Below are 27,397 nucleotides of genomic sequence, written 5' to 3' on the forward strand. Positions count from 1 at the left end.
CACTGGTGACTAGTGGTGAAGAGAAACGTTTGACCCAATTTGCATCACGTGCCCACACTATGGCTTGTTTCCTCTCAGAAAGAGGAGATATGCCCCTAGGCAGATAAAAACATAGATATGCACCATAAATCTTTAGATTAGATTATATAACATTTATCTCACACTAATAGACCTGGCAATTTTAAATTGCTTCTGCTTTCCAAAATTAGTTCATGAAGTCTTAGGTTTGTCATTTAGTTTGCTTAAACCAAGGGCCAAAACCCTCCTCCAATCCCAACTCAGCTCCAATGACGTTGCCCAACCCAGAAACCTGCTGTCCTATTCCATCACAAATGAAAGCAAATCTCACATAATTATTCTGTGACACCCACAATTCCAGGAGTTTTCACTTATCTTGAAGTCATGGACCCCAGGCCTGATGTGGTAGTCTCACACATCATTCTACCTATCAGATTTGAAGTCTGTTGGACCAGGTGATGAGAGCACCTGGAACTTTAAATGCTCTACGATTCTCCTGTCTATGGCTAAGGAAGAGTTCCTAAACCATGGTCAACAGCCACTTTGCTTAACTTAATTTAATAACGCTTTACCTGGAAGGTGTTTCACCTACATCCAAGGAAACTGATCACTAAGTAAAATCCAGTACATTATGCTGCTTTCAACACAACTGGAAGTACTGCATGATCATTAATGTGTCCAGAAAATTTTAATAGCTACCTAAAGATACTTCTGGGCTTGTTAAGTTTCAGGGCATTTTTTTCCTCATAAAGGAAGTAGGTAAAGGGTGGGCCAGGCAGTGTTATTTGTTTTAATAAAAACGGAGAACAGAGAAGTTGGAAGAGACCACCTCCTCTGTCTTGCCATGGTGACCTGTGTTGGGCACCAATGTTAACCACTGTGTGTGAGCAGTTAGAGTACATGCTTTCAGTTCCTCACCTGGGAACTGGGATGAAATGACCCAAGTTTGCAAACCTAGTCTAGAAAATCTCAAGAGCATTCTCTGTAATGCAAACATATAAGACCTTAGGCACTCAGCCCATCTGAGTTGGTGAACGTTGGTATGAGAATTGAGATCCAGAATTGGAATGCCTCCACTTTCTACTACTGCCTCTACCAAGTCCCTCAAATGGTATCAGTAGGTCAAGAGAATATTAGCTTTCCCTCATCTGACCTTTTTTGAACATATTTAAATAATTCCCTATATTAATGTATAGAAGAGAATAATATCGAGTTTTCATAACAGCTCCCTATTCTGGATGCAAACAGTCAATCTCATACTTTAAAAAGGCTCGGTAATGACATCTTTTGAAAGATAGAAGGAATTGGAAAAAGTCAAATAGAAGATCACCAAAGACAGTAACAGACAGAAAAACAACTGGCAATTTGGTAATGTATTTTAAAAATACAATTAACATAGAGGTAGGCATGGTGAAGTATTGAAACCCAGTAGAAAGACACTTAGCTGATTATGGGAAATCAAAGAAGGCTTACTGGAGAAGTCAGTAACTAATTGGAAGATGAGTCAAAGTCCCTTTTGATGGAAATATCCAAACTTTTAGCTTTACCCTGTTTTTTAGATCTCAATATTGAATGCCAAACCCTGGTTAATGCTCCAAACAAGCAAAAGCAATCTGGTGATTAATTTATGAGATCAAGTTACAATTATTATAAAGACTATAATCCATTTATATTCACCACTTTGCCTCCATTATTGCCACTTAGGGGTGACTGTTGATGAAAGACGTTCCATAATATGCTGGTGTCAAATATTCTTTTTTTATATAGTTAAGGCATGGGGTAGATTTTATCCCAGGTGTCTGTTTCAGTTTGCTAAGCTTCCAGCATACAATATATCAAAAATGGTTTAGCTTTTACAATGGGGATTTATTAGCTTACAAATTTACAGTTCTAAGGCCATGAAAAATACCCAAACAAATGCATCAAGAGGAAGATACCATCTCTGTAACAAGGCTGCTGGCACCCAGGGTTCCTCTGTTACTTGGGAAGGCACATGTCTGGCATCTTCTCGTTCTTCACTCTTGGATTTCATAGCTTTCATCTTCTGTATCCAGAGGCCTCCTCTCTGTACTTCTGTGGGTCTTCTCTTAGCTTCTCTGGGTATTTCTACCTGAGCTCTCTTATCTTTTTCTCTCCTTTATCCTCTCATAAAGGACTCCAGTAAAAGGATTACACCCACCATGAATAGGACAGATCACATCTCAATTGAAATAACCAAAGTGTTCCACCCACCACCAAAAGGTTTGCATCCACAGGAATGGATTAAAAAACACATGTCCTTTTCTGGGGAACCTACCAGCTCCTAACTACCACAGCATCCTTATCCTTTATGAATTATAATTGGAGTCACAATTAATAAAGTTGCTTATTTTTCTTAATTAAATTAGACACTAGCATAACTTCAAAGATTACAATATACACCAATTATTGGCCAGAGTAAGTTATTAATATGATTTCCCTTATAGCTAACATACAACTAAATTTGCCTAAGAAAGCAAATAAACAAAACTCTCTTTGGAACTCCCTCTTAATGGAGTTCCATCCCTGCCCAAGAGAGTGGCTCACTCTCTTTTTGACGTCACTCTCTCTGACAATTCTGAGGTTGACTTTGAGTAACTTTCTCTGCTGGGTTCTATTACAGAAAGTAGGGAAGATTCAGCGAGGTTCTAAGAAACCTCTGGGTTATCTAACCATGGCCATACCTTCTGATTCTCGGTAAGTCTTAATTGTCTCCATTTGTTTCCTAGAGCTCTCTCATGAGGTGGATGTCCATGACTCAAGTCCCCTTTCCCTTTGCCCACTTAGTCACTGATGGTGTCTTCCCCTTTATTGAGGCAGATGAGGTTATTCAACATGGTCTCCCTCACCTGCTTATTTTTCATTTCACTAGTAATGAATTTTTATCAATATTACCCCTCTCAAAAATGTGAAAATATTAAACTTCTCCACTTGGGGAAGACCTGATATTTTTGGAAGCATTAGGGACTACCAATTTAATAGGCACAGCCCTCGATCTTTTTTTTAATAGACCCATTTGTATGTTGATTTCAGGAATCCAAACTTTTCCTTTGAGAGTCTAGATTCATAAAACCTTAGCACTAAAAATGATCATTCTTTTAGTTAACCCTCTGATTTTATGCATAAAGAAACTGAGACACAGAGATGTTATATGACCTGTTTAAGAATGCACAGCCAAATAATGGACCACACAGCCTGTGACAGACCAAAATTTCCTGACATTCCTATTTTCTTTCAAATTTACTTCTCACATTTTAATTATTTTTGTCCTTTATGCCCTTCTAATTCTTTCTTAAATTTCTTTCTATTTCACAAGTCAACTTTGTTTCACAAATTAACTTTTAAAAGTGTGTTTGCCTTTATTTGATTTAACTGAAAAAAACACAAATCATCTTTAATTCCATCTTTTGATAGCACTCAAATATATCTTATCTTCAGGGGTGATTTATTTTTGAATTTCAATTATGAAACATCATCTGTCTCATCCCAATCACTAAAACTATGGTCTTGTTAGTTGATAAACCTTTACAAAGTTGCTTTGGGTTTAGGCTGGAGTCCTGGCACATTTTTTCTTTAAAGGAAATACTTTCAGATACAAATTTGAGATGATTATAAAGAATTTGGAAAATACAAAAATGTTTACAACAATAAGAGATAACCACTATTAAAATTCTGATATTATTTCTGATTAAATTTCTCCCCTATTTCTTTTCTATGCATATATGTAATTTTATTTCAAAGACAAGATACAATTTGGTTTACTTTTTCACTTGATAGCCTACCACTTTTAATGTTTTAAAAAATATCATCAAATGATGACAAATGCTCATTTTCCAAAATGGTTTAGAGTCTTGAAAATAGAAATCAACTATAAGTAAACTTCATTAATAGGAGGGCACTATAAAGTTTGGACAATATTCTTTTACCCATAATAAGGTACATTTGTAAAGTATTATGATCAATATCTTTAAGTTTCATAATTAAGTTGCAAAATAATGCAAAGGGTTTTAGAATGATATTTAACAAAAGATAACACTGGAAAATGTATAGCCATTTTAAAGAACTTCTACAATAAGCTTGTCATGCTTCCCATTTTTTAAGTCTTTTTAAAGACTTGTACATGGTGTACAATCAGTGGTTCACAATATCATCACATGGGTGTATATTCATCACAATTGTCATTTTTTTTAGAACATTTGCATCACTCATGAAAAAGAAAAAGGAAAAAACTCATACATCACATAGCCCTCACCCCTCCCTCTCATTGACCACTAGTCTTTCCATCTACCCACCCAATTTATTTTATCCCTTCTCATCCTTATTATTTACTCTTATCCATATTTTTTACTCATCTGTCCATACTCTGGATCAAACACAAGGTTTTCACAATCACATTCACATTGTAAAAGTCATACCTTTATACAATAGTCTTCAAGAATCAAGGTTACTGGAACACAGCTTAACAGTTTCAGATACTTCCCCCCAGCCGTCCCACTACACACTCAACTAAAAAAGTATATCTATATAATGCATAAAATAATCTCCAGGATAAACTCTTGACTGTGTTTGAAATCTCTTAGTCACTGTGAACCTTCCATCTTGGGGCTTACCCTTATGAAACTGATTCCTGCAAAGGAGAAGCTAAGCCTACTTATAATTATGCCTAAGAATCACCCCCAGAAAACCACTTTTGTTGCTTAGATGTAGCCTCTCTGAGACAATTCATTAGTTGTGGGACTTGAATCTCAGGGGTGTAAATCTCCCTGGCAACATAGACATAAGTGGCAGGGATGAGCCTGGCCCTGGAATCATGAGATTGAAAAAGACTTCTTGACCAAAAGGGAGAAGAGAAATGAAGCAAAATAAAGTTTCAGCACTGAGGTATTTCAAATAGAGATGAGAGGTCATCTTGGAGGTTATTCTTATGCATTATATAGACATCTCTTTTCAGTTTTTAGTGTATTAGAATAACTAGAAGGAAATACCTGAAACAGTTGAACTAATCCAGTAGCTGTTCTAGTTTGCTAGCTGCTGGAATGCAGTATACCAGAAACGGAATGGCTTTTAACAAGGGGAATTTAATGAGTTGCTAGTTTACAGATCTAAGGCCGAGAAAATGTCCCAATTAAAACAAGTCTATAGAAATGTCCAATCAAAGGCATCCGGGGAAAGATACCTTGGTTCAAGAAGGCCGATGAAGTTCAGGGTTTCTCTCTCATCTGGAAAGGCACATGGCGAACGCAGTCAGGGCTCCTCTCTCGGCTGGACAGGCACATGGCGAATACGGTATCATCTGCTAGCTTTGTCTCCTGGCTTCCTGTTTCATGAAGCTCCCCGGGAGGCGTTTTCCTTCTTCATCTCCAAAGGTCGCTGGCTGGTGGACTCTCTGCTTCGTGGTGCTGCAGCATTCTCTGCTCTCTCTGAGTCTCTCATTCTCCAAAATGTTTCCTTTTTTATAGGACTTCAGAAACTAATCAAAACCCACTCAAATGGGTGGAGGCATGTCATCCCATAATCCAGTTTAACAACCATTCTTAACTAAATCACATCAGACAGGGAGATGATCTCATTACAGTTTCAAACATACAGTATTGAATAGAGATTATTCTACCTTTAAGAAATGGGATTTATATCAAAACATGACTTTTCTTAGGGGGCATATATCCTTTCAAACCAGCACATTCCACCCTCTGGCCCCTAAAAAGACATGTTTTTCCCATATACAAAATACATTAATTTCATAACAATATCAGATATCCTTAAACCTTTCAGTAGCAATACAAACAAAGTATCAAATTAGAGACAGTATAAAATCTCATCAAATCAGTTACAGGCATGGTCTGTCCTAAGGCAAAATTCTTTCCATTTACTCTGGACCTTTGAAAACTCATAACAAGTTATTTGCTGCCAACATATAAAGGAGGAACATTCATAGGATACATGTACACATTTCCATAGGGAGGAAGAAACACAGGGGTCACTGGACCCATACAATTTTGAAAACCCGCAGGACAAAGTCCATTAGATTTCAAAGTCCGAGACTCATTTATCCTCAGGGCTTTAGAAAGTGGCAGTCCCACCCTTTCCAAATGCCTACGCCTGCCTCTCTCTGAATGCAACCTTGGGGGATATTGGGGAGACCACCTTTTTCTCGGCTCCACCCTCTCCAAGCATTGGGGCCGCACCCGGGCTCTCTGCCATCTCCGGGGCACACGCTCAACCCCTCCATGTGGTGGCAGCCAGGCTCCCCCCAAACCCCAAGGAACGTGCTTCACTCTCTCCAAGACCTGAGGCAGCATGACTCTCCCACTGCAACGACGTGGAAGGCCCATTCTCTGCCTTTGGGGCAAACTCACCCTCTCCACGGGCTTGGGTGGGTCCACTCTCCTGGCCCAAGGTTTCTTGACTTCATACCTCAGCCTCCATGGTTTTGCCTCTAAAGTTATTTTTCCTCCATTATGTCCCTTCTCTGAACCCCTCAGTCCAGACTGGCAGCGGCTCTGTTTATACAGGTCCCACAGCACTCTTACTGGCTTTCTATGCAGTAGCCTTGGATCATGCCCATCAGACATAAGGAGTTTCCACAAATCTTTCCTGGATAACTCCATGTCCGATCCTGACTTTCTCTGAAATGGCTCGCTAGTTCCACATTTGGTGAAATCCACACTATACTCTGTAGTCTCCCTTTCTGTAGGCCCAGAATTTTCCGGGACCTCAATTTCTGGTTTCTTTTTACTCAAGAGTTCAGTTTTCAGCTTATCTCTTTCCTGTCGCATTTCACTATAAGCTGCAAGGAGAAACCAGACTGCACTTTCAACATTTAATTTGGAGATCTCTTCTGCTAAATATCCAAGTTCATGGCTTTTAAAATCTGCCTTCCAGCCAATACCATTAGTCAACTTTGCCAGATTATCTGCCATTTTAAAACAAGGATCACCTTCCTTCCAGTTTTCAATAACACGTGCCTCATATCTTTCTAAGGCCTCATCAAAGGTATCTTTAGAGTCCACATTTCTCCCAACAGTCTCTCCAAAGCATTCTAGGCAATTCAGAGAGAGCAACACTACAAAGTAGAGAGTCCACCAGCCAGTGACCTTTGGAGAAGGAAGACGCCTCCCGGGGAGCTTCATGAAATAGGAAGCCAGGAGAGAAAGCTAGCAGATGATGCCATATTTGCCATGTGCCCTTCCAGCTGAGAGAGAAGCCCTGACTGTGTTCGCCATGTGCCGTCTCACTTGAGAGAGAGAGAGAGACCCTGAACTTCATCGGCCTTCTTGAACCAAGGTATCTTTTCCCTGGATGCCTTTGATTGGACATTTCTATAGACTTGTTTTAATTGGGACATTTTCTCGGCCTTAGAACTGTAAACTTGCAACTTATTAAATTCCCCTTGTTAAAAGCCATTCCGTTTCTGGTATATTGCATTCCAGCAACTAGCAAACTAGAACAGTAGCCTTGATTCTTGAAGATGATTGTACAACCATATGAGTTTTACAGTGTGACCATGTGATTATAAAAACCTTGTGACTGACACTCCCTTTTACCAGTGTATGGACACGTGAGTAAGAAACTAAGGACAAAAATAAATAAAATGAACAAACAAACAAATAAATAAATAATAGGGGTACAGGGTATGGGATATTTGGGAGTTGTTTTTCATTTTATTTTTATTGTTTTTGGATAATGAAAATGTTCAAAGATCGATTGTGAAGATGAATACACAATTGTATGATGACACTGTGAACCACTGATTGTATACTTTGGATGATTATATAATATGTGAATACATTTCAAAAAATCACATTTAGAAACATAATATATATATATATATATATATAGAGAGAGAGAGAATATTTATTGAGTAGATTAATGAGTATAGGAAATATGGTCACTTTGATTAAGGACAATAATAATTCCTCTTTATAAAAATACCTTCTATGTGAGAAATATCATATCAGATAATGCATATGCATATTTTATTTAATACTAACAAATTTCATAATTAGGTAGTATCATTTTCATTTTAAAGAAAAAAATGGCTGAGTGTAAGAGAACTGGAGTCTCTTGGATAAAATCAAAAGCTGGTTAGATTAAAGGCTACTTACTATTGTTTAAACGCAAATGTTCACATCTCATTTTTTTTATCATGTTAAATAAATGTTTATGTTCTTTAAAAAAGAAGCTGGTTAGAGGAGACCTACTTCCAGCATGATAGCATTTGGAACTCTGGGAGACTTACCAGTGAGAAACGTGAAAATTATTTTTCAAAAACAACAACTATTTAAAGTCCTTGGAAATGGTCCTAAGGACCTGCAGCAAATGAAACATTTATGAAAAAGAAAAAACTAAACTAAACTAAAAGTTGGTCAGAACAGTGAGAGTTTATAGGATATGAATCAAAACCCAATTTCTCCCTTGTCCCTTCCAGTTCAGCATGATAAAAAGCCCACACTTGACTGGTGCAACCAAACACATAGGACTCCCTCTCCCCTCCCCAGGTACCAGTGAAAAGTTGATCTTCCCAGGAGGAAAGGACTTCAGTACTTTTCATTGGCCTGTTTCTTGGGGTAAGTACTGGGTGAGTGTGGTTAAGAGATGGAGGCTTCCTAGTTCTTCCCAGTCCCACTTGTAGGATGGAGGCTCTACTCTCAGTGTGAAGCTGCTGAGGATACAAAGGTCTTGATCACCTTTGCTCTAGTTTATAAGGTGGAGTTTCCTTGTGGAGAGAGGCAAGCTGAGAAGACCTGAGGCTACTGTCCCCTGTTCACCACTCACCCAGCTCCAAAGCAAGGGTGTCAGTTGGAGAAAAGTGCACTATTGTCCTATCCCTCACTCCAGAGCTTTATAGTTTAGCCCTGGCTAGAATCTACAGTACAAATTTGGATAGAATTGGTAAGAGTGAACAACCTTGCTTTGTGAGTCATTTTAGGGGTAACAGATCCAGGCTTCTGCCATTATGCATGATGTTAGCTATGTGGGTATTTCATAGAAACCTTTTACAAGATTGTGGAAGCTCCCTTCTATTTCTTTTTTCTTCAGTATTTCTATCATGAAAGGGTGTTGGATTTTGTTAAATATTTCTTTCTGCATCTATTGAGATAATCACATGAGTTCGGGTTTTTATTCTCTTGATATGATATATTACTTTAATTGATTTTCAGATGTTAAGTCAATCTTGCATTCTTGGGATAAATCTCAATTGGTCATGGTGTATAATTCTTTTTATATGTTGCTGTGTTCAGTTTGCTAGTATTTTGTTGAAGATTTCTGTGTCTATATTCATGAGGGATATCAGTCTGGAGCTTTATTTTCTTGTGATGTCTGTCTGTTTTGGGTATTAAGGTAATACTGGCCTCATAGAATGGGGTGGGATGTATTCCTTTCTCTTCACCTTTGTGCAAGCGTTTGTGAAGAATTGGCATTAAATCTTTAAGAGTTTGGTTGCATTAACTAGTAAATACATCTGGGCCTGGGCTTTTCTTTGTGGGTAGTTTTTAAATTACTAATTTGATATCTTTATTTGTTATAGGCCTATTCCAATTGACCATTTCTTTTTGAGTCACCCTCACAAGTTTGTATCTTTCTAGGAATTTTTCCATTTCATTTTTGGTACACAACTGTTCAAAGCATTCCTTCATAATAATTTTTATTATTGCAAGATTTTTAATAGTACCTGCTTTTGTATTTCTAAGTCTAGTAATTTCAGTCTTCTCTCTTTTTGACTTGGTCAGTCTAGGTAAAAATTTGTCAATTTTTTTGGTCTTTTCAAAAAACAAACATTTAATTACATCGATTTTCTCTATTTTTCTTCTGTTCACATTTGGTCTAGTTTTGTCTCCTTTTTTCATTGTCTTTTTTTGGTATGCTTTTGTTGAATTTTGCTTCTTTGTTTGTTTTTGTTGGTTTCTTTGTTTGCTTGGGAAGTACATGGGCTGGGAATTGAACCCGGGTTCCCTGCATGGCAGGTGAGAATTCTACCACTGAACTACCCTCACCCCCTACTTTTTCTATTGTCTTAAGTTGGAAGGATAAGTTGTTGATTTGAGAGATTTTTTCTTTTGTAAACAGGCATTTTCAGCTATAAATTTCACCCAAAGCAGTGTTTTACTGCATCCCATCAATTTTGGTATGTTGTATCTTCATTTTCCTTCATTTCAAAGCATTCTGTAATTTCTCTTTTAATTTGTTCTTTGACACATGGTTATTTAGGACCATGTTGTTTGCTTTCTACATATTTTAAAGTGTCCCAAATTTCTTTCTGTTAGTTATTTCTAACATCATTCCATTGTAATTTGAGAACATACCTTGTATTATTTCAATCCTTTTAAATTATTGAGGTTTGTTTTGTGAACTAGCATATAGAAGTATATCTGGGAGCATGTTTCATGTGAACTTGAGAAGAATGTATATTCTGATGTTGTTGGGTTAGTCTTATTGACTTACCATGCTGTGGAAGTCTTCTATTTCCTTCTTGATATCCTTCTTAGTTATTCTTTCCATGATTGAAAGTGGGATATTGATATGCCCAGTGATTAGTGTTCAATGGTCTATTTCCTCTTTCATTTTTATCAATTTTTGCTTCATGTTTTGATGTTGTTATAACTTATTGCTTTCTTGGGTTTGTAGCATTTATAGATGTAATATATGTAACAATAATATCACAAAAGGAGGAAAAGAAAAAGCAGCATAGAAGTAGCATTTTTATATTTCACTGAAATTGTAGATGTTGCCTCTAGGATTTGAGCTTTTTGTGGATTCTTTAGGGAATGTTGCTTTGCTTACCTTTGACATGAATCTCTGGAGGAATTTAAGTGTTAACTTTATCCATTTTGTTAACTCAATTATGATTCTCCTTTATATATTCCACATTGCAAATTAAAAAATATGTATATATATATGATATTGTCTCACCTCAAGACTTTTTTTCTTATGTGATAAAATCTTTGAAAAATTATATACTGTAATTTAGTTGAGTATTTGAAGAGGGAGCAGAGAAACACCACCAACTAATCAGGGAGATAAATTTCTTACAGTAAGAAGGGTCTGAATAAGAGATGCATGAGAATTCCAAAGAGCAAGATTGGGGTATGAATAAAGGACACTGAACTAGAGTTTGCTAAAAATAAATCACCTGCTTTGCTTTTCTTGGCTTGGTTTGGTGCTAATGCCTAGCATGAATCCTTGCCTCAAATAGAACCCTGGTCACCTTGCCTCATTGCCTCGAATTGATCAATGCAGGCAACCTCTTCAGTATCATACTGTGTCCTGAATTGCCCTTTGGACTGATATATTCTGAGAAGATGGTTGAATCCTTCTTTAACCACTGAGAAAACTGAGGCAGTCACATCAGACTCAAAGTTATCACGAGGAAACTATTAGTGTCAGAAGGTCCCAAGCAGGGAAAGTGTTATATTATCCTAAGATGAGCAGAAGAAAAACGTTGTAAATGGGATTTAAAATAACAATTCTAGAAGTTTAACATTTACCCCAGTAGATGATCCTTGAGAAAAGTATTCTGGATCAGTACCAACCAAGGCACTAAGCACTAAAACACTTCATATTTACACCCACCCTGCATACCAAAATAAGCATATCATACTGTGGAATAAATGTGACAAGTCCAAAACAATTTTTTTTTCTGGAAGTTACTTCTTTTATCCTTTAAAAAATATTAAATATTAATTAAACCTTTTTTTCTTCTTGATTTTGCTGGTGTCCCAAACATGCATTTTATCTGCCTAGTAGTTATTCTAGCACATATTCTGTAGATAGATAATTCAGGGGAAGTGATGAATTTCCTATATAAGATCCATAAAACATAAGTATATATTAGTCTGACAGTTCTTTCCATACTAGAGAAAAATGTGCAACTTTGACTAATTTAATGCCCCCAAATCTTTGACCATAGAATCCATTTTTCACAGAACACCTGTTAGAATTCTATAAACAAGCAGTCTGCTGTAGACACTTAGAGACCACTGTTGAGAAGACTAACATTGGACAAGGCAGGCATATGGCCCATGTGAGCCCCATCTTGTCCAACATCATGAACAAATAGATAGGATGGCACCAAAGAATAAAACTTCAGAGCACCTGTTCTTTTCATATGAGACATAAATCTTAATCACCTAAATATAGTTCATGCTTTAACCAGATAAAATATTCTGTGTACCTAAGCATAGCTCAGTATTACTGGTGCTATTTTAATTGCCACTTGATATCATCTCAGAAGCAGCTGGCAATGTTTTGACTATGACAGAATTGACAGAAGTTGTGTATGTGAATTGTAATTTCTAATTCTCTGAAGTTTTGATTCATGTTAAAAATGTCATGTGCCTAAGTAAATTATAAATCACTCAAGAGACTGGGATTCTAACAAGCTAGTATTGACTGGACAAACATAAAGTAAATGTGAAATATGTGTAAATTGAAAAATAAACACCAATCTCCCTGTATTAGTTAGGGTTCTCCAGAGAAACAGAATCGACAGGGAATACTTGCAAATAAAAAATTTATGAAAGTGTCTCACGTGACCATAGGAATGCAGAGTCCAAAATCCACAGGGCAGGCTGCGAAGCCAATGACTCCGATGGATGGCCTGGATGAACTCCACAGGAGAGGCTCACCAGCCAAAGCAGGAATGAAACCTGTCTCCTCTGAGTCCTCCTTAAAAGGCTTCCCATGATTGCATTTAGCATCACTAATTGCAGAAGACACTCCCCCTTGGCTGATTACAAATGGAATCAGTTGTGGATGTATCTGACGTGATCATGACCTAATCCTATGAAATGTCCTCATTGCAACAGACAGCCCAGCGCTTGCCCAATCAGATGAACAGGCACCACAACTTGGCCAAGTTGACACCTGTCCCTAACCATGACAGTCCACCCCTTGTCAACTTGGCACATATATATATATATATATATATATATATATATGTCACCTTAGACCATACTTAATTTCCAAATGAAAACAAATAAGCACACATTTTTTCTTTTACCTGACAATACTCAACTGTCCTGTATATAACTGGAAACACATTGAATCTCTCAAGAATAGGGTGCAAATCCTTGGGCAACATTCATTCTTAAACTTGATATCTTACAACTTAAATAGTATAACACGAACAAAACAGCATTACAGTCCTCGTTTCTGTAACTGATCATGTAGTCGAAGTTCATATTTATCACTACCTTCTTCCACTACCCATTCCATGTTCCCTTTCCCCTCAGCAAGCACTTCAGCTGGCCGTGGTTCTTTGCCTGGTGGGGTGACCCAAACCTTCATTCCTGAAGTCTCAGAGTCATTAGTGGTCCTGCCTGGATTGTGTTGTTGCAGTTTTCCATTGATTTTAATTACAGGGCATGGTAGTACTAATAGACGCCCCAGGGGGTCTCCTATATTCCAAGAAAACTCTTCTTTCCCTCCATTATGTAGTTGCAGTCCTACTTCCTTCTGATAGTCAGGGTCAATTACCCCAGACAATAATGTAATCCCCTTGTTGGTGTGTTGATCCAGAGGCATAAGTAGCCCAAAGTGACCAGGTTGCAATCTTAACTTTCAGTTCAGTGGTATCACTGTTGTATCTCCTGGAGAAAGCACACCCTGTTTTGGAACTAAAACCTGTAGACCAGCAGAACTCAGGGTAGCAGGGACAGGAGGCAAAAATTTTCCTAGTGGATCACTAGGGGTAATAGTGAATGGCACCACACCCATTTCGACCCCTTGGTTCCTGGACCCATGGATCCTGACTATGGGATAAACAGAACCATATAGCGGACGCTAATTCAGAGCATACACAGCTTCCTGGAAACATTACCCCAGCCTTTCAAGTGTTTGCCACCTAGTTGGCACCGTAATTGAGTTTTCAAAGGCCATTCCACCGTTCTATCAATCCAGCTGCTTCTGGTTGATGGGGAACATGGTAAGACCAGAGAATTCCATGAGCATGTGCCTATTCCCGCACTTCATTTGCTGTGAAGTGTGTTTCTTGATCCGAAGCAATGCTATGTGGAATACCATGATGATGGATAAGGCATTCTGTAAGTCCATGGATGGTAGTTTGGGCAGAAGCATTGCATGCAGGGAAAACAAACCCATATCCAGAGTATGTGTCTATTCCAGTTAGAACAAATTGCTGCCCCTTCCACAAAGGGAGTGGTCCAATGTAATCAACCTGCCACCATGTAGCTGGCTGGTCACCTCGGGGAATGGTGCCATATCGGGGGCTGAGTGTGGGTCTCTGCTGCTGGCAGATTGGGCACTCAGCAGTGGCTGTAGCCAGGTCAGCCTTGGTGAGTGGAAGTCCATGTTGCTGAGCCCATACATAACCTCCATCGCTACCACCATGACCACTTTGTTCATGAGCCCATTGGGCAATAACAGGAGTTGCTGGGGAAAGAGGCTAACTGGTATCCATAGAATGGGTCATCTTATCCACTTGATTATTAAAATCTTCCTCTGCTGAAGTCACCCTCTGGTGTGCATTCATATGGGACTCAAATATCTTCATGTTTTCAGCCCACTCAGAAAGGTCTATCCACATACTTATTCCCCAGACCTCTTTGTCACCAATTTTCCAATTATGGTCTTTCCAAGTCCCTGACCATCCAGCCCAACCATTAGCAACAGCCCATGAGTCAGTATACAAACGCACCTCTGGCCAGTTTTCCTTCCATGCAAAATGAACAACCAGGTGCACTGCTCGAAGTTCTGCCCACTGGGAGGATTTCCCCTCACCACTGTCCTTCAAGGACACCCCAGAAAGAGGTTGTAATGTTGCAGATGTCCACCTTCGGGTGGTACCTGCATATCGTGCTGAACCATCTGTAAACAAGACGCGAGTTATCTCTTCCTCAGTCAATTCACTGTAAGGAACTCCCCAAGAGGCCATAGCTCTGGTCTGGGAAAGAGAAGGTAATGTAGCAGCAGGAGTGGAAACCATGGGCATTTGTGCCACTTCTTCATGTAACTTACTTGTGCCTTCAGGACCTGCTCTGGCTCTATCTCGTATATACCATTTCCACTTTACAATAGAGTGCTGCTGTGCATGCCCAACTTTATGGCTTGGTGGGTCAGACAACACCCAGCTCACGATAGGCAACTCAGGTCTCATGGTAACTTGGTGGCCCAAGGTTAAGCGTTCAGTCTCTACTAAGGCCCAGTAGCAGGCCAAAAGCTGTTTCTCAAAAGGAGAGTAGTTATCTGCAGCAGATGGTAAGGCTTTGCTTCAAAATCCTAAGGGTCTGCATTGTGATTCTCCTATAGGGGCCTGCCAAAGGCTCCAGACAGCATCTCTATTTGCCACTGACACTTCCAGCACCATTGGATCTGCTGGATCATACGGCCCAAGTGTCAGAGCAGCTTGCACAGCAGCCTGGACCTGTTGCAGAGCCTCCTCTTGTTCAGGTCCCCACTCAAAATTAGCAGCTTTTCTGGTCACTCGATAAATCATGGCACCCCATGATTTATTAGCCAATGCCACAAATCTCTGCGTGTCATATAATTTTGATGCCTCCTTTGAGTTTGTTGTCTATGATAATAACTGCGTCTACCCTGTATTTGGTGATTAAGTACTGCCACCTGGCTTCTGCCAAATCAGGATCCTGTCATCTCTATTGTGTTTAAGGATTCCAGCTCAGTGACAGCAGTTCCTACAGTAATATCTGACCTACAGAGAAGTGCAACCACAGAGCTCTTGAGGGATGATGGTGCTAGTCTCAGAAACTTATTTCTCACTGTTCTGGTAAAAGGTGCATCCTCTGGACATTCCTGGGGTGTAAGAGCAGGCTTTGCATGATAAATCCACTCTAACATCCCAATCTCTCAAAGCCTCTGGATCCCCTCATCTATATTATACCAGGGCAGTTCTGGCATTTCAACCTCAGGTAATGTTGGCCACCTTTTGATCCATGTTTCAACCAACCACCCAAACAAGCTGTTAACACCTTTTTCTAACTGTTCGAGCTATAACACTGAAGGCAGAATCTCTACTTAGTGGGCCCATATCAATAAATTCAGCCTGATCCAGCCTTATATTCCTCCCACCGTTATCCCACGCTCTTAAAATCCATTGCCACACATATTTCCCTGATTTCTGTCTACATAAATTGGAAAACTCACACAGTTCTTTTGGAGTATAATGTACCTCCTCATGTGTGATACTTTGTACCTCACCTTTAGGGGCCTGTTGGGACTTTAGTCTAGTTATAGGTCTAGAAGAAATGAGGGGTGGTGGGGTGGGTCATGAAAAGAATTAGAGATATCTTCCAAGCCATTTGCTTCAGGGCTTTCATTTGCAGTTTCATCTGGTGAAACAGGATTAATAACTCTAGGGCTAATCCCTTCAGGAGGAGGTTGGGTGGCCAATTCCTCAAGGCAGGCTGGAGGTGGGGCGGCTATGTCCTCAGGGCAGACTATTACAGGGTTATCTAAAGAAGGCTCAGCATGGTCTAGGGTTTCAACCTCACCCCCAACATCATTATCAATCCATATGTCACCATACCATTTTTCAGGGTCCCACTCCTTTCCAATCAATGCCCTCACTTTAACGGCAGACACCATGCAAGACTGAGATTTCAGTTTACGTTGTAAAGTTGCTACTCTAACAATAAGATTCTGATTCTGATTTTCAGAGATCTCAAGTCTACAGCTACAGGAAATAAAATTTTCCTTCAGGATACTCATAGAAACCTCTACATCTTTCAGACGGCACTTAAGCTTCTTGTTTGAAGCCTTAAGCCCATCCCTTTCATCCTTTAATGTAGACAGTGTATCTAACAACAACCAACCAACATCTCTATAACTCTTATTTCTACAAAACTCTGTAAAGGTGTCAAAAACATGATCCCCCAGAGTCTGGCTTCGTACAAGCGAAGCATTAGGAGAATCGAATGATGATATTTTGACTATCTCCTTTGCCAACTCAGTCCATGGATTGGGAGTGTCACTCTGATTACGGGAATCAGAGTCCTTAGTGTCTCTGAGCCCAGTCAGAGTAGAAAACCATTCATAAAAACCCATTTTTAAGATTCTGTTCCTTAAGAACCACTCCCGGTACCAAGATGTATTAGTTAGGGTTCTCTAGAGAAACAGAATGAACAGGGAACACTTGCAAATATAAAATTTATGAAAGTGTCTCACATGACCGTAGGAATGCAGAGTCCAAAATCCACAGGGCAGGCTGCGAAGCTGATGACTCCAATGGATGGCCTGGATGAACTTCACAGGAGAGGCTCACCAGCCGAAGCAGGAATGCAACCTGTCTCCTCTGAGTCCTCCTTAAAAGGCTTCCCAAGATTGCTTTTAGCATCACTAATTGCAGAAGACACTCCCCTTTGGCTGATCACAAATGGAATCAGCTGTGGATGTAGCTGACGTGATCATGACCTAATCCTATGAAATGTCCTCATTGCAACAGACAGGCCAGCGCTTGCCGAATCAGATGAACAGGTACCATAACTTGGCCAAGTTGACACCTGTCCCTAACCATGACAGGATCCTAAAGGGAAGAGAAAAGGCTCAAAGGGACATTATTGGGATATATGGAAAAATTGGAATACAGACTGTAAGCTTTATAACAATGCTAAATTTCTTAAATTTGATTAACTGCACTTAAGGTGGTTAATAGTAAATATCCTTGTTCTTCGAAAATGTACACAACAGTATTAAGCGTTCATGGAGTATGATGCATACAACCTACTCTGGTGTTCAGAAAATGGACTGTGGCAAAATTAGCTGTTTGCCACGGCTAATGTGGCAAAATGTTACATTGGTGGATCTCAATATATTGGGGCAGGTAGGAGTATGCTGGATTCTCTGTACAGAGTTTGCATTATATATATATTTTTTTCTGGGATAATTGCATTTCTTTTTTTTTTTTGATTTTTTTATTAATTCAAAAAAATTAACTAACACAACATTAGAAATCAATCCATTCTACATATGCAATCAGTAATTCTTAATATCATCACATAGGTGTATGGTCATCATTTCTCAGTACATATGCATCGATTTAGAGAAAGAAATAGCACGACAACAGAAAAAGAAATAAAGTGATAACACAGAGAAAACACAAATAAAAATAAAAAGTACAAAAATATATGAGAAAGAAAAAAAAACAAAAAAAAAACTATAGATCAGATGCAGCTTCATTCAGTGTTCCAACATAATTACATTACAGTTAGGCAGTATTGTGCTGACCATTTTTTGTTTTTTAGACATCATACCATTCTACATATGCAATCAGTAATTCTTAACATCATCACATAGATGCATGATCATCGTTTCTTAGTACATTTGCATTGGTTTAGAAGAACTAGCAGTATAACAGAAAAAAATATAGAATGTTAATATAGAGAAAAAAAATAAAAGTAATAATAATAAGAACAAAACAAACAAAACAAAACAAAACAAGAACCTATTGCTTGGATGCAGCTTCGTTCAGTATTTTAACATAATTACTTTACAATTAGGTATTATTGTGCTGTCCATTTTTGAGATTTTGTATCTAGTCCTATTGCACAGTCTGTATTCCATTAGCTCCAATTACCCATTATCTTACCCTGTTTCTAACTCCTGCTGAACTCTGTTACCAATGACATATTCCAAGTTTATTCTCGAGTGTCGATTCACATCATTGGGACCATACAGTATTTGTCTTTTAGTTTTTGGCTAGACTCACTCAGCATAATGTTCTCTAGGTCCATCCATGTTATTACATGCTTCATAAGTTTATCCTGCCTTAAAGCTGCATAATATTCCATCGTATGTATATACCACAGTTTGTTTAGCCACTCTTCTGTTGATGGACATTTTGGCTGTTTCCATCTCTTTGCAATTGTAAATAACGCTGCTATAAACATTGGTGTGCAAATGTCTGTTTGAGTTTTTGCCCTTAATTCCTTTGAGTAGATTCCCAGCAATGGTATTGCTGGGTCGTATGGCAATTCTATATTCAGCTTTTTGAGGAACCGCCAAACTGCTTTCCACAGTGGTTGCACCATTTGGCATTCCCACCAACAGTGGATAAGTGTGCCTCTTTCACCGCATCCTCTCCAGCACTTGTCATTTTCTGTTTTGTTGATAATGGCCATTCTGGTGGGTGTGAGATGATATCTCATTGTGGTTTTGATTTGCATTTCTCTAATGGCCAGGGACATTGAGCATCTCTTCATGTGTCTTTTGGCCATTTGTATTTCCTCCTCTGAGAGGTGTCTATTCAAGTCTTTTTCCCATTTTGTAATTGGGTTGGCTATCTTTTTGTTGTTGAGTTGAACAATCTCATTATAAATTCTGGATATTAGACCTTTATCTGATATGTCGTTTCCAAATATTGATTCCCATTGTGTAGGCTGTTTTTCTACTTTCTTGATGAAGTTCTTTGATGCACAAAAGTGTTTAATTTTGAGGAGTTCCCATTTATTTATTTCCTTCTTCAGTGCTCTTGCTTTAGGTGTAAGGTCCATAAAACCGCCTCCAATTGTAAGATTCATAAGATATCTCCCTACATTTTCCTCTAACTGTTCTATGGTCTTAGACCTAATGTTTAGATCTTTGATCCATTTTGAGTTAACTTTTGTGTAAGGTGTGAGATATGGGTCTTCTTTCATTCTTTTGCATATGGATATCCAGTTCTCTAGGCACCATTTATTGAAGAGACTGTTCTGTCCCAGGTGAGTTGGCTTGACTGCCTTATCAAAGATCAAATGTCCATAGATGAGAGGGTCTATATCTGAGCACTCTATTCGATTCCATTGGTCGATATATCTATCTTTATGCCAATACCATGCTGTTTTGACCACTGTGGCTTCATAATATGCCTTAAAGTCAGGCAGTGCAAGACCTCCAGCTTCGTTTTTTTTCCTCAAGATGTTTTTAGCAATTCGGGGCAACCTGCCCTTCCAGATAAATTTGCTTATTGGTTTTTCTATTTCTGAAAAATACGTTGTTGGGATTTTGATTGGTATTGCATTGAATCTGTAAATCAATTTAGGTAGGATTGACATCTTAACTATATTTAGTCTTCCAATCCATGAACACGGTATGCCCTTCCATCTGTTTAGGTCTTCTGTGATTTCTTTTAGCAGTTTTTTGTAGTTTTCTTTATATAGGTTTTTTGTCTCTTTAGTTAAATTTATTCCTAGGTATTTTATTCTTTTAGTTGCAATTGTAAATGGGATTCGTTTCTTGATTTCCCCCTCCGCTTGTTCATTGCTAGTGTATAGAAATGCTACAGATTTTTGAATGTTGATCTTGTAACCTGCTACTTTGCTGTACTCATTTATTAGCTCTAGTAGTTTTGTTGTGGATTTTTCCGGGTTTTTGACGTATAGTATCATATCGTCTGCAAACAGTGATAGTTTTACTTCTTCCTTTCCAATTTTGATGCCTTGTATTTCTTTTTCTTGTCTAATTGCTCTGGCTAGAACCTCCAACACAATGTTGAATAATAGTGGTGATAGTGGACATCCTTGTCTTGTTCCTGATCTTAGGGGGAACGTTTTCAATTTTTCCCCATTAAGGATGATATTAGCTGTGGGTTTTTCATATATTCCCTCTATCATTTTAAGGAAGTTCCCTTGTATTCCTATCCTTTGAAGTGTTTTCAACAGGAAAGGATGTTGAATCTTGTCAAATGCCTTCTCTGCATCAATTGAGATGATCATGTGATTTTTCTGCTTTAATTTGTTGATATGGTGTATTACATTAATTGATTTTCTTATGTTGAACCATCCTTGCATACCTGGGATGAATCCTACTTGGTCATGATGAATAATTCTTTTAATGTGTTGTTGCATACGATTTGCTAGAATTTTATTGAGGATTTTGCATCAATATTCATTAGAGAGATCGGCCTGTAGTTTTCTTTTCTTGTAATATCTTTGCCTGGTTTTGGTATGAGGGTAATGTTGGCTTCATAGAATGAGTTAGGTAGTTTTCCCTCCACTTCGATTTTTTTGAAGAGTTTGAGGAGAGTTGGTACTAATTCTTTCTGGAATGTTTGATAGAATTCACATGTGAAGCCGTCTGGTCCTGGACTTTTCTTTTTAGGAAGCTTTTGAATGACTGCTTCGATTTCTTTACTTGTGATTGGTTTGTTGAGATCATCTATCTCTTCTTGAGTCAAAGTTGGTTGTTCATGTCTTTCCAGGAACCCGTCCATTTCCTCTAAATTGTTGTATTTATTAGCGTAAAGTTGTTCATAGTATCCTGTTATTACCTCCTTTATTTCTGTGAGGTCAGTAGTTATGTCTCCTCTTCCATTTCTGATCTTATTTATTTGCATCCTCTCTCTCCTTCTTTTTGTCAATCTTGCTAAGGGCCCATCAATCTTATTGATTTTCTCATAGAACCAACTTCTGGCCTTATTGATTTTCTCTATTGTTTTCATGTTTTCAATTTCATTTATTTCTGCTCTAATCTTTGTTATTTCTTTCCTTTTGCTTGCTTTGGGGTTAGCTTGCTGTTCTTTCTCCAGTTCTTCCAAATGGATAGTTAATTCCTGAATTTTTGCCTTTTCTTCTTTTCTGATATAGGCATTTAGAGCAATAAATTTCCCTCTTAGCACTGCCTTTGCTGCGTCCCATAAGTTTTGATATGTTGTGTTTTCATTTTCATTCGCCTCGAGGTATTTGCTAATTTCTCTAGCAATTTCTTCTTTGACCCAGTCGTTGTTTAGGAGTGTGTTGTTGAGCCTCCACGTATTTGTGAATTTTCTGGCACTCTGCCTATTATTGATTTCCAACATCATTCCTTTATGGTCCGAGAAAGTGTTGTGTAAGATTTCAATCTTTTTAAATTTGTTAAGACTTGCTTTGTGACCCAGCATATGGTCTATCTTTGAGAATGATCCATGAGCACTTGAGAAAAAGGTGTATCCTGCTGTTGTGGGATGTAATGTCCTATAAATGTCTATTAAGTCTAGTTCATTTATAGTAATATTCAGATTCTCTATTTCTTTGTTGATCCTCTGTCTAGATGTTCTGTCCATTGATGAGAGTGGTGAGTTGAAGTCTCCAACTATTATGGTATATGAGTCTATTTCCCTTTTCAGTGTTTGCAGTATATTCCTCACGTATTTTGGGGCATTCTGATTCGGTGCGTAAATATTTATGATTGTTATGTCTTCTTGTTTAATTGTTCCTTTTATTAGTATATAGTGTCCTTCTTTGTCTCTTTTAACTGTTTTACATTTGAAGTCTAATTTGTTGGATATTAGTATAGCCACTCCTGCTCTTTTCTGGTTGTTATTTGCATGAAATATCTTTTCCCAACCTTTCACTTTCAACCTATGTTTATCTTTGGGTCTAAGATGTGTTTCCTGTAGACAGCATATAGAAGGATCCTGTTTTTTAATCCATTCTGCCAATCTATGTCTTTTCATTGGGGAATTCAGTCCATTGACATTTAGTGTTATTACTGTTTGGATAATATTTTCCTCTAACATTTTGCCTTTTGTATTATATATATCATATCTGATTTTCCTTCTTTCTACACTCTTTTCCATATCTCTCTCTTCTGTTTTTTCGGTTCTGACTCTAGTGCTCCCTTTAGTATTTCTTGGAGAGCTGGTCTCTTGGTCACAAATTCTTTCAGTGACTTTTTGTCTGAGAATGTTTTAATTTCTCCCTCATTTTTGAAGGATAATTTTGCTGGATATAGGAGTCTTGGTTGGCAGTTTTTCTCTTTTAGTATTTTAAATATATCATCCCACTGTCTTCTAGCTTCCATGGTTTCTGCTGAGAAATCTGCACATAGTCTTATTGGGTTTCCCTTGTATGTAATGGATTGTTTTTCTCTTGCTGCTTTCAAGATCTTCTCTTTCTCTTTGACCTCTGACATTCTAACTAGTAAGTGTCTTGGAGAACGCCTATTTGGGTCTAATCTCTTTGGGGTGCGCTGCACTTCTTGGATCTGTAATTTTAGGTCTTTCATAAGAGTTGGGAAATTTTCAGTGATAATTTCTTCCATTAGTTTTTCTCCTCCTTTTCCCTTCTCTTCTCCTTCTGGGACACCCACAACACGTATATTCGTGCGGTTCATATTATCCTTGAGTTCCCTGATACCCTGTTCAAATTTTTCCATTCTTTTCCCTATAGTTTCTGTTTCTTTTTGGAATTCAGATGTTCCATCCTCCAAATCACTAATTCTATCTTCTGTCTCTTTAAATCTATCATTGTAGCTATCCATTATTTTTTCTATGTTTGCTACTTTATCCTTCACTTCCATAAGTTCTGCGATTTGTTTTTTCAGTTTTTCTATTTCTTCTTTATGTTCAGCCCATGTCCTCTTCATGTCCTCCCTCATTTTATCGATTTCATTTTTGAAGAGGTTTTCCATTTCTGTTCGTATATTCAGCATTAGTTGTCTCAACTCTTGTGTCTCATTTGAGCTATTGGTTTGTTCCTTTGACTGAGCCATATTCTCAATCTTTTGAGCGTGGACAGTTATCTTCTGCTGCTGGCGTCTGGGCATTTATTTAGATTTCTCTTGGTGTTGGACCCAGCAAGGTTGTAAGATTTTTCTGTGAAATCTCTGGGATCTGTTTTTCTTATCTTGCCCAGTATGTGGCGCACGTGGCGCACGTTTGTCTCAAGTGTTTGGAATGGGTCTCCCCCAGTCACCGATCTCCATGGCCTGGGGATTTCGGATCCAATTCTCTCCGTTGGTTCAGGGGCCGCGCGTGGTGGAGGCGTCAGCTGCCGCGGCTTGAGGGGACCCTGTGGCTGGTTGCGGGCCGCAGCGGGCCTGGGGGATTCCCCACCGGACCAGGAAGCCTCCCGTGGGGGGGGGGCTACCGCGGCTTGGATAGCCCTCCTATCCGAAACTCGTATCCGCAGACTTGAAGCAGAGACTCGAAGCCGCCCGCAAAAGAGGGGTGCCGCCTGCCTCGGCTTGGGAAACTTGCTTCTCCAATACCCTCAGCCGGCCCGGAAAGGAGGGAGGGAGTAGCTCGGACCACCGCAGCTGCCGCTGATCGGGAAATCACGCGCCGCTCGGGGGTCTCACCGCAGCCGAGTTTCGCAGTCAGACTAGCCAGCCCAGACTTTGGATAGCCCTCTGATCTGAGATTCGTAGCCGCGGACTCGAAGCCGAGACTCAAAGCCGCCCGCAAAAGTGTGGCGCCGGCCGCCTTGGCTGGGAATCTTGTCTCTCCGCATCTCCCAGCCGGCCCGGGAAGGAGGGAGGGATTAGCTCGGACCGCCGCAGCTGCGGCCGCTCGGGGGTCTCGCCGCAGCCAAGTCTCGCAGTCAGACTTGCCAGCCCAGATTTTGGATAGCCCTCTGATGCGAGACTCGTAGTCGCGGACTCGAAGCCGAGACTCGAAGCTGCCCGCAAAAGTGTGGCGCCGGCCACCTTGGCTGGGAAGCTTGTCTCTCCGCATCTCCCAGCCGGCCTGGGAAGGAGGGAGGGATTAGCTCGGACCGCCGCAGCTGCGGCCGCTCGGGGGTCTCGCCGCAGCCAAGTCTCGCAGTCAGACTTGCCAGCCCAGACTTTGGATAGCCCTCTGATGCGAGACTCGTAGTCGCGGACTCGAAGCCGAGACTCGAAGCTGCCCGCAAAAGTGTGGCGCCGGCCGCCTTGGCTGGGAAGCTTGTCTCTCCGCGTCCCTCAGCCAGCCCGGGAAGGAGGGAGGGATTAGCTCGGACCGCCGCTGCTGCGGCTGCTCAGGAAATCGCCCGCCACTCGGGGATCTCACTCACCGCAGCCAAGTTTCGCAGTCAGACTAACCAGCCCAGACTGGGTTACGCTGTGTGTCCATTCCCTGCTGTAGCCCCGGGAGCTGTTCTGTACTGTTTCTGTTCACCTATTAGTTGATTTGGAGTCGGAGGAACTAAGACGCATGTACCTTACTAAGACGCCATCTTGGATTCCATCTGCATTATATTTTTAATTGCCCTCTAAGTTTGAAAATATTTCAAAGTAAAAAGTTGGGGGGAGAGATGGAGAAAAGGAAGGTAGAAATATGAGTCCCTGTGAAGATGGAATTGACAAGTCCTAGTTGATATGGGGAGTAAGGGATAAAGTTGAGTCAACATTGACTCCAAGGATTCTGCTTTAGGTGATTGGGTGAACAGTTATGTCATTCACTGAGGTAGATAACATGAAATATTTTACTTACTGCTGGCAAAACTGAGGACCAGGGAGGTTAAGTATTAGTACAACTTTGTCACAGCTAACATGTGTCAGGACAGAAATAAGAATATATCTACTTCATTGCTTTTTTATAATATCAGCCTGACTCTTTTGCTTTTCTTTTTGCTCTGTCTTCCATAGAAAGTAAATGACAGCAAAACATCTCCCATCTCACAGTGTAACCCACCCACTCTCTGGTATGTCTTTAAGCCTCCATATGTTTACTCTAATCTTACTGGTATATTTGGTAAACTTGTAAACTGTTGGGTTCAACAACAGGGTAATGGAGCTTAGCCAAGAATATGCAAGAGAAACCAGAGGGAAAAGAATGTTCAACAAGCTGAGTCAAAAAGGGAAGAGGACAGAAAGTGCAACCAAAATTAAAATTTTGTAAAATTTTGAAAAAAAAATAAAGAGCAACTAGTAAATAAAAATTCTATGTATTTGAAGTTTGTGAGTAGTCCTACACCTTAAAAAAAAGGTGAAATTAGGGAAAACAGAAAAGATTTTATCTTTGGCTATTGTCATTATCTATTAAATATTTTACATGCCACTGGGGCAACTGCTAATGAAAGGATCCTGAGAAAAAGGATTCTGCTTACTCTGTCGCTATGCACAGTAAGAAGCTGAAATTCAGAACCTTAATGTTTAATATAAAAATTCTGGTAACACTGTATGTTTGTGTGTGTGTGTGTGTGTGCATCTGCATATAAACTTGCAATCTATGGACATCCTTTCTTCATACTGAATTCTAGCTGAGGGACTTTAAAAGGGAGGCAGTTTATCAGAGAAGCTAGCAGCAGAGGCTCTGAAGTTGGGGAGCTGGCACAGAGAATGACAGGACATAGATTGAGAATTTCCTGAGTCTTCCGTAGGTTCAGATATTCATCTTATGAATTACCACTAGTGGGAGGCTTGATCAGAATTCATGATTCACTCAGGCTTGCTGGAAAAATATCTAGGATATTAAGGTCACTAAGGGTCACAAACCAAAGAAAATACCCCATTATTCTATGGAAAATTAGCCCTACTTTTTTTTCTCCTCCAATCACTCTCTAATGGATAAGAGATCAAATCAGAACAAAGCCCAGATAAGCTATATTTTCTGTAAAGTTGTATGAAATTCAATCTTAGGCATTATTCTCCTACTTTTTTTTTGAATGCATGGTCCAGGAATGGAACCCCGGTCTCCCGCATGAAAGGTGAGCATTCTACCACTGAAACATACTCTTCATTTTTAATGCATGTGGGATGATATTCACTAAAGTGATGAACAGTTTATAGGGATCATGTAACAAATCATTTTCAAAGAATAGATGCTAAATTCCTCTAATAAAAAAATAGGTTTTCATATGTAAAGTTTGCATAAAGTAGGATCAACTACAAAATCTGTAAATAGCTTCCTCATTGGGTCTTGCTGTTCAGTAAAATTCCAAGAGGATCATAAGGAGTTAGGAGTGCCAGATTTTACTGTCTAATTAGTGTTGAGAGACACTAGGAATACTGCCTTTCAAAAAGCCAACACCCCAAATAACAGTTCTTCTAAGTATAAACAAATGTATATTTTCCATCATGCTGGTACTGCTAATATCTGCAGATGATTTTAACTTTTAACTTTTCTCAGATTCCACTTTAGTGGAATTCCTCAACTTCCTCTTTATCTCAAAAATTTTCCCCCTTCTTTCACTCATTCTCGGTGCCCTTAATCTCATTGTCCCCATTCCCTTTTGTCACGTCTACCACTTGTATTCCATTATTTCCTCACATCTTCAATTTCTCCCTCTACTGGCTTTTTCCCTTCGGACTGTGAGCATGCTCTTCCTGAACAAATTAAAACTGCCTCTCCTTGGACTAGTCTTTCTCTTCTCCACCTCAAATGTAATCCCTTCTTCCATTCACTTTCCAAGGTCTTTCAAGTCCTTTTTGCCAATACTTTTTTTTTTTGTCTTTAAAAGATGTTTCCTTCCTCCGACGCTCTCCTGTGCGCTGTGCCTCCCGCCCCAAACACGCTTCAATACTTTCCACAAAGAGAGTTGTTTGGGAAAGCCTCTTTAAACTATCTACCTGTACTTCCCAATCCCGTCGCCCACTGCAATCTAGATGTGGTATCGTGAAAAAAAGGCGGGGAAATAGTTGTCTCTTTTATCTCCCACAAACTGGGCAGGGATAACTGGCCTGCGGTTATTTGAAACACCGGCTCTTCGAAACACCATCTACTCCAGAG

General features: G+C 39.4%; 1 long non-coding RNA gene across 1 annotated transcript; it reads left to right on the forward strand.

Moving 5' to 3' along the window:
- Positions 1-2,615: 2,615 nt before the first annotated feature.
- Positions 2,616-25,585, forward strand: LOC143681193 (uncharacterized). The gene is made up of 4 exons (XR_013174454.1): positions 2,616-2,733; positions 8,535-8,603; positions 25,315-25,370; positions 25,453-25,585. It is a non-coding gene; the product is annotated as an uncharacterized LOC143681193 (long non-coding RNA).
- The last annotated feature ends 1,812 nt before the right edge of the window (positions 25,586-27,397 follow it).

Source organism: Tamandua tetradactyla, chromosome 4 (genome assembly GCF_023851605.1).
Source record: "Tamandua tetradactyla isolate mTamTet1 chromosome 4, mTamTet1.pri, whole genome shotgun sequence".
Taxonomy (NCBI): domain Eukaryota; kingdom Metazoa; phylum Chordata; class Mammalia; order Pilosa; family Myrmecophagidae; genus Tamandua; species Tamandua tetradactyla.